Here is a 13,208-nt window from a genome sequence, read left to right as displayed (position 1 = left end):
CTGACTTGCAAACGCGTGACTGGGTTATATACCGAGGCATATGTCTCTAAGTCCGTACGGTCCAATTCGCTGCTAGCGTATCGCTCTGGGGAGGGAATGCGCCGTGGCGTGTTCCGTGAACTTTTCTCCAGTACTGTACAAACAACAGCATTCAACAAAGGAGGCGTCATGCGTGCCCTTAAAGGGGCACTAAAATGCAAAAACAAGTTCACTTCAGATTACGTTGCACGCTGTTATTTTCGTACAACCAGCTCCCATGGCATAGTGGTTATATAGGATGATCGCTTTCCACGCCGAGACTGGGAGGTGACACGGGTTCGAATCCTGTCACCGGCTGTGCTGCCTGAGGTTTTCCCTGGGCTTTCCGAAGACTTTCCAGACGAATGTCGGCACTGTTCCCCCTGAAGTCGTCCCAGGACGCGTACTAACCCCCCTGTCCCCCACTCCTTCCTGCTGTCCTCCCTCCATCTGTCCACGTCTGTACGCCGATCATAGCCACAGTTGCGCTTCGCGGCGCTAACACGATAGGTATGCGCGCGCATCTCCTGCTGTCTCATTGGATGCCGCCAATCTTTGCCTTAGCCAATAGGGATCCAATTCGTTGCCGCCAAAAGACGGCTCTGTTTCTTCTTGAAACACGGACTTTCATTTGAGAGCAAGTTATATTTGCATTTTAGTGCCCCTTTAAGCAAACCGCACACGTCTCCAGATTTGTGGACGGAGTTGACCTAGCTGTAGGAGTTGACTTGTCCCGAAGTATACACATCAAAATTTCAATCATTCATCTTGCCGATTCGGGAGCAGATTCCAGACGTTGTGTTTGCGTGCAAAATACAAAATAATATCTGCATTGTTCTTGATAGAAGGTTGTTATTGAACACTGTTCATAGTTCTCCTCGATTTGCTATAACGCTATTTGTTAAGTCGATACAAATGAACAAGATTTCAATGCATGACGAAATCTGCCGAAAAGAGGATTTTACCGGAGAAGAAATCCCTCCGACAACGTTATCCTCTTTCAACATCAAAGCAACGAGAATGATGGAGCCCGCATAAGGTTGCGCCAAAAGCATTATATCCGTTTCCTTTCTGCTTCAGTTCAGTCAGTTCACTCAGGATCCTAAAAGTAGTCTTAGACTTGTTCTACAGCTCGGATTTGAAAATGTTCATGTTGCCTGCTACCCGAAAACTCTAAAAAGAACGGGTTGCGCCTGTACTGTAAGCACAGAAGGCACTCGATTGAGGGTAATGCGTTCCTTTAACTGGAACGTACGAAAAGGTAAGAGCGTCATACATGCAATTTCGCTTCACATTACTTCATATTTATATGAAGGAAGCATGAGACTAGTGCACAGCGTCACGAGAAGTGGAACCATCAGTAGCAAAGTGTATATTGCAGCCGGGAATGGTTAGCGAAGAAATACGCCCAGATCTAAAGGTCATAGAGAGTTTTAGAATGTGGTATCCCAGTGCTTTAAGGCCCTCGATTAAATTAATTCAATCCATGTTCTGGGTTTTTGGGGCGCACACTATGAAATAACACGGGTACCCAAAGCTAGCCTCAAAGCGAACTTGCTGCTTGTAACTTATCGCGGCGGGAAATGTTTCCAGTAAGCGGTAGAGCGCTAAAAATGTTAGGGTAACACACACCGTTTAGTGCAACATAAATCAAACAAATATTTCGAACTAAACATCTGTTTCTTTTTTTTTTCAAGTTACGTGCATACATACATACATAAACATTTTATTTCCATCAGTAAAGGAGAGGAGTCGAGGCTAAAAGCCGATGGGCTTGAGGAGTGCATCGAAACTAAATGTGTTACGTACACAAAATTAATACTATGACCCCCCGTTTGATGGTGCTGCAAGTGCATGGTGCTTGCGTTGGATTGCGGTGGGGAAACCGCTTTCGAAAAGTCTCTCTCGAAAATGCTAATATCATTATTATTGCAACTCCCTATTGATTACGATGAAAACATGGATGCATGAATGCATGAACCGTATACGTGGATATGAAGTTATCTTGACAGTGTATATGTGCCGCTGGTGTACCGACCACATTAGTTCAGGGATACCCGGGGAAAACCAGTGCAAAGCACGCGGACGGCACTGCTGGTGCCGGTTATAACGTTATCGGTTATAACGTTACGGTTATAACATCTTCCATCCAATGGTGGAACATGCTTCTCCAGTAATGCCATTGAAACTCCTCTTCCCCTTCCCCTTCTTTTTTTCTTTTCTTCTGCCAATAAATCCCCCCCCCTTCCTTTGTTATTGCTTGCAACGCGTCGGTGTTGTTGTGTGTTATGGCGCTACGCACAAGAGTATGGCATCATTAAAAGTTATTTAAATTACGGACAATTATAATCAGCTAAATGATTCACAGTTGTTAATGCGCATTAACATAACATGCGCATAACAAAGGTTACGCAAGAGCATCATTTTATATTACATTTCCAGATTCGTATACATTCTGCTTCGCCATACAAAAACTATCATCCTCATAAAAGGGACGCAGTGCAAACCACAATAATGGAAAGCATCAAACGGAATGGTTCCTACGGTACAGAACAATTAGGGCCTGACTTTTTAGGGTTAAACCCGTATCCGCCCGATATTTACCCCCCGAACCAAATCTGTAAAATTCGGGTTTAACCCGAATCTACCCGAAAACATCCGGGTCGCGTGGCACACTCATAAGCGTGCATTAAAATAAAGTTTGATAACATTGCTAAACATTAGTTCCATGTTAAGACAAATTTTTATTAAACAAAAAAAAAAATCACCCGAATTCCTGACAACAGAATATGCCGTAACGGGATTTAACCCGAATACACCTGAATTTTCAAATGAAAAATATCATCCGACATTTACCCCCCGAATTTGGCCAAAAATAAAACCCGAAAAAGTCAGGCCCTAAGAACAATGCGCTCCGAACGATAAAGCCCCGTCCACTGCTCTAGAAAAGAATATATAACGGGGTCCCTTGAATACGGATATATTCAAACGCCGAGCGATTGCTGCGGGTACATTTTTATGAGGCCACCCACAAGACCTAGGGCTGCTTCCTCGGCATTTCTTACGCACGTTTTTCTTCAATGGTCCCTGCCCCTCTTACTTTTCTTCCGCTCATTTCTACGTCCGTTTCCCACTCGCTCTTTGGCCCGGTCGCATTTTGTCGTCCGCAGATCTGCTCGTCTGCTTCTTCGACCGCCGCTTTTATTCTGACCACGTAGAGTTTGCGTTACGGTAAGGACGCTGACCTTTTTTTTTTTTGAGAAATTATTCCGCACGGGATGCAATGAGGTTTACAAAAGTCCAGAAACAACAGGTACGCTTGTGCAAGAATTCCGGTGAAGCTGCTTCCTCTATTAGTATGGGGTCGAGGTGGAATGTTTTCGCATCTGAATTGAATAAATTTTCGGCAACGACAAAAGAGAGTTCGCCGACAACACAAGTGAAAGAGAGCTATGGGTAGAAGGGGCTGAACTTCGCTTCGTACATATTGTTCTGTGCAACGAACAACAACATTTTCGTTGTTGTCGATAACTTGAAGTGGTCAAGACGGAAGGTCCTTTGCTACTTCTCTCTGAGCTGGAAAGTTTTTCGTGGAAAACACTATTTGATCTTGAGAATTCAATACAAAGTCATGTTGTAGGCAATTCTCAAAACTGATTTTGACTCAATAATTTTCTTCAACAAAGTGTCTGACCACATGTTCTCTTCTGCATTCGTAGTGTCGGGCTCTTCAGTTGCAATAACAATAATAGTAGAGGCTCTACTGACCCTCTTTGATTGTTTCTGGTGTTCGGGTAACAAACACAGGGAACGTTCAATAACCAAAGTGAATGGTACATGTATGGTGTGATAAAGGATATGATAAAGGAAACTGTTGGTTCAAAGACCAGCAACGTCATACTAACCACTTCAAAGATATACGGCGATTGACTCATTTTTATTTATACTGAATTTATTGAATTTTTTCGTAGCTGTCGTAGTGAACACTTTTCGCTGTACTAAAACAAGCTATTAGCGAGCTTTCGTACATCGTGCGCTGTCCCCTTTGCGCGCGTAAAGGATAGCGTTGGTAGTTCTGTGCCCGCGTAAACCTATAAAGAGAGCGTCACGCATTGCGCAATGCCACTACGCAATACCTTACGTACGCAAAAGGCGATAGCCTACGATGCACTAAAACTCTGATTGTCTTGGTTCCGCTAAGCTAAGAGGGACTATCGCGTCCGTTCCAGTGCATATATTTCGAAACTTTTGTGTCATTTTATTCCTCCTGGACCACTGACTAACGGTATCGAAAATCCCAAGCGAAATAGTCTCATAGTTTGACTGTTATTCGACGGAATACATGACAAGAGCAGACGCCGGATGCTGAGAGTATGCCGGAACTCCCTCTCTGGAAAAACGTGAAAACGGCACTCCCGCGGAGAACCAATGAGGGCGCGACCTTGAGAAAACGAATGCCGCGCGGCCGTGCGGGTGACTCATAGAGTTATGGGCCTAGACTATAGTCCAGCTGGACTGCTGCTTTCCTCCTCTGAGTGCCGTGCTCTCACTCCTCCGCTTAGAGAGCGACGTCACGCCGTTGGAGCTTCTGCGGCCGCGGAAGCAACGCTAATATTTAAAGTTCGTTTATTTAATATCTAAGCACCTTTCGAACGAAAGAATTCGCCGGGAAGATTGTCGGCCGATGGCGAACACAGTAGTATAGGATTCAAAGATTGTTTTCCGGATGGAACCGTGCCTTTAAAGGTCCAGTATCCTCCACCTGCTTGATCACTATCACCAACCGGAGTGAAGAGCTCAAATTGCGTGCGACATATGACTGGTATTTGCTTGACGCGTCACAGCCATAGATACTTGCATGGCGTGACGTTTTTGCTCTTAGTAACGCAGGGATACGAAAATTCGTGGATTTGTGGCGCAAGACAAGTAAGATCGTTCCAGTAAAACGTATCGATCCGCGAAAAGAGAATGAAATCATGGGTGATGGAAGAAGGAAGCCGAATATGCTGATGTTGGCTCAAGGTACGTCATGATGAATCTAAGACGCCACTTTCCCGAGGTAAACAGGCGATGAAGAAACAGTCATGACCGTACGTTTTTCTTACTCAGTAGATGTGCGTTAAGTAATTACTTTTAATTGACAATTGCAATAAGGAGATGTGCTGTGAATGAAGTTTTCATTTGTGATCACATTTGTCTCGTGACGCACAGTCAAGAAATTTTCAAGTTCAATTCATCTTCATCATCTTCTTCTTCATTCATCTTCAATTCAATTCAATTCATCAGTTGTCATTGGCTGTTATTCGGGTGTACTGAAATTTGAACGAAGTTGGGAAAAGTTATCGGTGAAGTGCCAATCTGTCGAAATCTTTCCAGTGTTTCGATTGAAAATTTCAGATGTAGCAACCTCCATCAGCATATAAGCATACGCACCTTTGTGGTGGATATAGACATGTAGTGATATCATGAAAACATCGATAGATCCATGTTTCAGAACAGAATATATCATTCGAAACTTGCTGCGGAGTTTCTTCACTCCTTGTCCATTGTTTAGTAGCTCAGCGTTGATTTGTCGGTGTTCCTTTGACATAAAATCGATAAGATTATGTACGCAAAGGAATTGTATGAAAAATACAAAATTTTTTTTAGGAAAGGACAGTCATGAAATTGAGCTCCAAACGTGAAGTGGAGCTCTGTCAAGTGCAAATTTCCTGTTTGTTTTGCCCACGTGTCGTGCTTCGCTGCTAGCAAAAAAGCGAGCGACCAAGCGAGATAACAAAGCTATATATATTTTATCGACTACCGAAAGAAGTGTTAAATTACATGTCTCGCAACTCTGTACCGGGGGACGTGATATATCCGACTGGAAAGCTTGCCCCTTTCGCAAAACAATCAAGTTACCTTTCTCTGTAGCTTGGTTTCAAACTATCGAAAGGCAGCCTTTCATGTTACCGGAAAGGCGGTGGAGCCAAAATCTAGTGACAAACAAGTACATAGCCTTTGTCCACGTATAATCTGTGCTGTCGGGTTTGGATCAAGTGTACTATATGTTCCACCTCTTATCCTCGGCAGCAAAGAGGAGGTGAGTGTTTCTATTGTTTTCTCTTCTACTACACAGCTTTTTTTTTTTTCTGGAGCGTGTTGCCATAGCGACCTCTCGTGTTTTTATCGAATGCTCGATCGTGCTTCTCGTTTTCTTTCTTCCTCAGCGAAAAGTGTTGGAGAAACTTCAGTCAAACGGGTTTACTTCTGGGACAGATAAGTGATATCGCGATGGCCCGTCCTTTGGTTAGAGAACCAGCTTTTTGAAGGAAGACTTCGCAAGCATTCGAAAAAAAAACAAAAAATTAGGTGAACATCATACCCGAAACGAACGCCCAAGAAATGACGGCTGATTGCTCGACTTTGCTAAAAATCTAGCCATAACTGATAGTTATGTTTTGTGTTTCACTCTCCGTTTCAGACAAACATACAGACTAAACTGTCGACAACAAGAACTTTATTTTAATGATGATGATTGGGGAGTTTTATCGCCGACTAAACTGGCAATGTACTTGCCGAGTACTTAAACAAATGAATATTAGCCGACGCTCTATGACTGCACGTCAAGTACGTCAAGTAATTTGTTTGCATAATAATTTCTCCTTCCGTTGGACTACATTTGCAATGTGGTACTGTGTTCTGTACTTAAAGTAGCAGCGACGCCAGGTACACGTTACTTTACTTCAAGTGCAATTCTGGGGTACATTGTTCATCACTCCATAACGCCCTAGCGCGAAGTGGAAGACTGTTCGTGTGTAATGAACCACACATCTTAAGCTGTCACGAGCGAACACTTCAAAACCGAATAAAGTAAAATAAATAGCTTATAAGCCCAGCTGCACAATTAAAAGAGAACGATTTTTCTACTCTAGCGATTCTGTTATTTGGTCTCCAGACGCAACCTCCGAGATATGAGGTGTCAAAGGTGACAGTATATACCTGTGGCTCTGCGCTAGAGTCAAAATCGCGTGTTCACCGATCCTAAGAATGTTCCTCTGAGATGGCGAATAGATACGTCGAAATGGGGGGTAAAAAGACAAGGAGCCCGCGATGAGGGAATCACAAACGTGACATGAAAACGGTTAGGAGCAAGTAAGGTTCATTTGAAAGATGAACAAGAGAGAAACTGATGTTCTGAGGCTGGAACAACATAGAAGGGACAGATACAAACAAAGCCTCAAAACGAGAACTTTCGTGCAAGAGGCTGCACTTCTTCAGGTGCACTTCTGCAAGAAGCTGTACTTCTGCACCTGAAGAAGTGCAGCCTCTTGCACGAAAGCTCTCGTTCAAATAAACCTTAGTTGCTCCTAACCGTTTTCATGTTACGTGTGTGATGTTTCTCTGCGCAGATGCAAGGTTCCAAACGCTGTCCTGTATTACCGAATGCCAGACAAACACTTTACGCACATGGACTTCGCCTATACGGCATACACGCCAACTAGGACTTATATCCCGTTGTGGACGCGATACTGTGCAGTCACCATTGGTGTAGTATTGACATTACTACTTCATTATTTTTCAGCCTACAAACTGTGAAAGCAACCTGCGTCCGTGTTAACTGGAATGTGGCCAACTATAGAATTTTCGGGGAACGAATCATCGCAGGTGAAGACTGTGCTGCTCTTATCGGAAAAATCCTTCTGCGTGAACAGGAACTTCATGGGAACCAAACGTCAACCTTTGAAAATTTCACGCTTATAACAGATATGGTTGTGTCGATAGCACGAGAGAGAGAGAGAGAGAGAGAAATACATGATGACGATGATATGGGCAAGCCTTTACAAGCCTTTGTATCGCTCTTTCTGTCTACAGCGACGAGATTGCGTCCGTAGACCTGGAGGTTATGGGGGGCTAGAAATACGGGTGTGCAAATGGGCAAGTTTTTCAGGTACCCAAAAATGAAGGATGCTCCAGGGACGCTGAAGTCCGCGATAGGGCCGGGCTCTGGCGGATTTTCCTAAGTCACGTGATGTTCCACTACAGTTTGGCCAAGGGCGCTGGTGTGCGCATGTGTCAGTGCTTGGGATGCGATACGGACAAACAAGGACATGAGTCACTCGTTATGAGTTGTTTTGTTGCAGGTATCACCGCGGCTGGCCTTCACTGCTTTTTTATTTGTTTGCTTTTGAACTGAGGCAGCCCGACGAAACAAGAAACTCTATACAGCAATCTATATGCTTTCTGCACATGATTTCCCACGATTGCCGAACGAGGAAGTCTGTATGCATGGTGCATCATGGGAGCGCGAAAATGGTCATACTTTAGAAAAGAGCAGGCAGCTATTGGTGCGGCGCCTGACTATACTGTAGAATAGAAAGCCGAGCTCGATCTGGCTAACCTTTCTCCCTTGAGTAAGCAACAACTCCTGTCCCCCGGTGTGTGATATACGATCCAGCATTGTTGCACCACATGATTTCGAAGCTGTGATCCTGAATTTAGGAGCCACTGCATTTCAACAGTTCTCTCGCAACACCATCAGGGTCCTACACACGCCCAGCATCTTCGTGCCCCGTTGAAGCTTGTGAAAATAGTGTCCCCCTCCTACACACCTTTCTTCGAAGTGACGTTCGCACAGGGCGCTGTTTTCTTCCAGCTCAGCGTCGTCCGTAGGAATACAATTTTTTCCATGCTGCAAATAACTGTGTGTCCCGGGGGACACGAAATAACGAAAGCTGGTTACTGTCTTTACGAGCAGTATTGCAGTTTGACAAGTAACATTTACGTGATGTCCTCTTGTATACTTTTTTTTTCCATTGCTCAATCAACTATCTAGACATGGATAAAACCGATGGCGCATAAGCTCTCGAAGAAAGCAGAAGGAGCAATGTTAGAAATATTTTCACCAGTGGAATATTGTGCCACGAGAACCCCTTCATTTTACGTCTGTCGAAGCAAGAAGTAGACGAGATAGCGTTTTTTTTTTCTTTATTTATTTATTTTCTTGTTCATCGAACTTGGGAATAAAAGCATGTACACGCCCACGATACTGTCACTTTACTGATAAGGTGACGAACGAACATCCACAGCATGGCATGTGTCATCACATCGAGACCTTCAGGTGAGTGCCATTAGGCACACCCGTCTGCCGTTGTCACGTGACGACTTCGACAAACTGTCCCCTAATTGACAACCATAAATGCAAGCTGAAGGAACAGTTGCCGCTGAAGAAAGCTTCGACATCAAAAATATTTTATTGCTTACACGGAGACACAGGCGGAGACCTAGTTTTCCTTTGTAGTTCGTGGCGAATCCGCATGGTTCGCTGCGAGCGACGACTCGATCTATCCTTCATTTGAGGGACCCCCCCTTCCCCATGCATTGGATAGGCCGATTGGCACATTCGTATTTCTAGCCCACCATATGGAAGTGGGCCGAGCCGAGAACGTCTTCGCACGAAAAAATAAGTAAATGAAATAACATAGATGAATCAAAATAAAAAATGAAGAAACAAAGAAGACTTGGGATGTGTTCTGCATGTCAAAAGATTCAAACTTTTTGTGTGAAATGTCATTTTGGAACATTCAGAAATAGTACGGCCGTTGATTCTATGCTTTTAGAGAAGCAGTGAAGCGAAGGGGCCTAACGTTTCCAGTTTCGTTTTTTCTTTATTTCGTTTTTTTTTTGTGTGTGTGTGTGGTTTGTATCCCAGTTGACTAGCGACGTAAAGCCATAGATATTATTGTTATCTGCTTTTTTTTCTATCTAAACTAGCCCGCTGTAGTAGCGGCAGAAGCGCAGAGTCTGCACGAAAGCTTGTTATTAAACCTAGATGCTCCTAATCTTTTCAATTTTGTTCTGACTACGTAAGCTCAGTTGTGTCGCGACGTAAACCCCCAATTATAAATTCTGACTACGTAATGAAGAGAGAGAGAGCGTACGCTTATTTATTTCGCTTATTGATATGCTTCGTAAATAATGAACGCGCTCGATCGGGGTACACAAAAATATTGCACACATTTGGGTACTGTGAAACCCTGCTTTTTCACTTCGTGGTTTCTAGACACCACTTTGTGCTCTAGAAGATAAGAGAAGAATACGAGGGACCGATGATTAACTGGAGACAAACGCCGACATTTTTTTGATATCGCAACACTTTTGCCACGTGCCATATCTACAAGTGCAGCAAACCCTCCCCAAGCAGCACAATGTACTGAAAGTCGAGTGCAATAGGGGTGGACGGGTAGGTGGAAGGCCTTGCACAGACTCGTGAAACTAAAGAACATTGATAAGACACGTACCGTCCACCCCTATTGCACTCGACTTTCAGTACATTGTGCTGCTTGGGTCCTCTGCGTGAATCTCTAGGTGGTTGTGGTGAGACTGCTTGCCATAGTTGGCCACGCTTAAACGGACAACGTCAGGACCAACGGAGGAAATCAACCTACGACCTGAAATCCGCGCATGCGCTGTGCTTAGACGGTTCTGTTCATAGTGCGGTTCTACGTTGCCCCGTGTCTTTGTACTTCGTGGTGTACGATGAAGTGTGTCGCCATCGGATTCGGGAGTGTGTTCATTCTCACTGTGCTTCCACTCCTGATGTGCGTCTTACAGCGTAATGCGCAGAGACAGACCGTTGTCCCGTGACTATCTATTGGAATGCTGACCACATTGCTGCTGAGCGCTATAAAGACGAGACGACCTCGTCTTTATAGCGCTCAGCAGCAATATGGTCTCATACCAACAAGCCTAGATTTCGTCACTCTTGGAATACTGAATACGCCCTGTCGATGCTGCCGAACAGGTAAGAATTCACTATTTATTTTTACCTCGTATTCATACCTGGGTAGTAATGTCATTACTGTAATGAAATTACAGTAATGAGTTACTTTTTCTGATAATTTGTAATGTAAGTTAATTACATTTGTGTAGTAATTTTAATGACATTACTCGTTAATTTTTACAAAAGAATCGAGGGTGTGTTCTGTGCTGGCACTTGGCAGAAAGAGAGTTGCCGACTGGCGAGTTAAAAGAATTCCTACGCCCACTATGTTGTTTTTACAACGTAGTGTTGTCTGACAATTTCCACATCCTCAATATCGTTAGGATTAAACTCGTAGTAATAACTCTGTAATGTCATTACTTTTTCGTAGTAATCGTAATGTAATTTCATTACATTTCGGTTGCAATAATGTGTAATGTAATTTAATTAAATTCTAAGTGGAGTAATGGCTAATATAATTTAATTACATTTTAATATTATAATAATATAATTGGGGTTTACGTCACGAGATTAATTACATTTTAGAAGTAATTTACCCTTGCGTGCTCGTATTCTTCCGTGTTGTACGTAGCGCGGCTACAAGTATCGCCGATACCGTATTCGCGGCTTTGTTTTCAGTAGGGGAGTACCGGAGTAGCGATCCCATTACTTTTTATACTGGTGACGCAAACATTATTTCCGCTACAAATATAAGCGGACTCTTTCTCCGCTTCCGCTACTTTCCATAATATGGAAGGCGCGGAACACAGAGAGAAAATAGTGTCTCTATCGGAACCAATCGCACTCGTGCGTGACTCAGAATCTTATCCACTGGTTGGTTCCGGTTGATACGGTGAGACGCTAGCCACGTTATCAACCGTCTGCTAAACCTCTCTAATGGGTGCGATAGCGGCGAAACAGATTTGTTTTTTTCTTGTTATTCCATTTAGTTGCTTGGTAATCAGGCTGACTTATGTGACGGTCTTCCTAATTTTCCCTTACCCTCATAAGCTAAGCGCCATCGCATATATCGAAATATAACTGGCGTTATTATGTGCGTTCTTTAAACTCTTTTCTGTCACATTTGCGAAACACAAACAGGTGTGTGTACCGAACCCATGGACTACGAAACTGTACTTTGTCTGAGCGTGTTGATAGCATATTTCCAATTGTATAGTTCATCTTTGTTATTCGGAACAATAATTCATGTCTTTTGGGACAGAAATGCGAAAATATATCTGAAACGCCACGAGATATCGCCATAGTCATTGCACTCCTAACTTACTGTTTGTGCCGCAGGTGAAGCATTTGTGGCAAGATAGAATTACCTTAGCCGAATGAGATTATATATATATATTCACTGGCTTGCACTGTGGCATTGAGGAGTGCTCAGTCACCCTCCCGTATATCGCTCGCTGAGTGACCCCTGGTTTGCCAATTCGGAACGATGCGCAGCTACCCAGGGCCGACGAGCCGCAAACACGGCGAAACACGTGTCCTCTGGTGCTGTCGCATCGTTACATGAGTATATACTCATGGAACGATGCGACAGCACCAGAGGACACGTGTTTCGCCGTGTTTGCGGCTCGTCGGCCCTGGGTAGCTGCGCATCGTTCGGGATTGGCAAACCAGGGGTCACTCAGCGAGCGATATATATATATATATATGTTTATGAGTCAAGCCATGTGTATGAGCAAGTCAAAGTGCAGCCAAAGAGCGTATGCTATTTTTCTTCATATATATATATATATTAGTTATTTTCTCACATTAAATACGCTAAGCGTATTCATATTCGCGATGTATCAATTTTCGCAAATCGCGCAGCCAGTCATTTACAGTTTCCTCTCGCAGCATTAACGTCGAGCTGCTTCCGGTCGGCACGTGTTTTCGAGGGTTTTTGACGTCGACCTCAAAAGCGTTCACTACACGGCACGTCCGTTGGCCAAACACCAGTTTTCTGAGCGGTGATGGTGTATCAGGAAGAGCAATAAAGTCAGCAGCTAGCAATAGAGGGATCCGGGGTAAATTATGGGTTATCTAGGTGAGCTACAAGGCCACCAAAGGATGCGTGTGCCTCATAAGCACCAAATGATCATAACCTACAAATGCTCAAGACCTCCAAACGGTGACATGCACCGGAAAAAAAAGTGGCTTTGAGCGTTTCGTGCAAATGAACAGGAGAGGAGAAGCTGCTCATAAGCTTCAAATGCTCGGAACCACCTGAATGCTCATATGGACCAAAAGGGCGGGCAACTATAAAAGGCCGGATTTCCACTGCGCATTTGGTACTATAAGTCTCAGGGATGGAGAGGGGGGGGGGGGGAGATGAAATGAATGACGGCTACGAGGCCGCTTAATGTGTTTGAAGTATATACCGGACGTTTCAGTTAAATTTCCGGGCTAAATAATTCGCGAACGGGTGCACCAATCGACGAACTTTCTTTTTTAT

This window comes from Ornithodoros turicata, chromosome 2 (assembly GCF_037126465.1).
Source record: "Ornithodoros turicata isolate Travis chromosome 2, ASM3712646v1, whole genome shotgun sequence".
NCBI lineage: Eukaryota > Metazoa > Arthropoda > Arachnida > Ixodida > Argasidae > Ornithodoros > Ornithodoros turicata.
Note: the sequence above shows the minus strand (reverse complement) of the source record.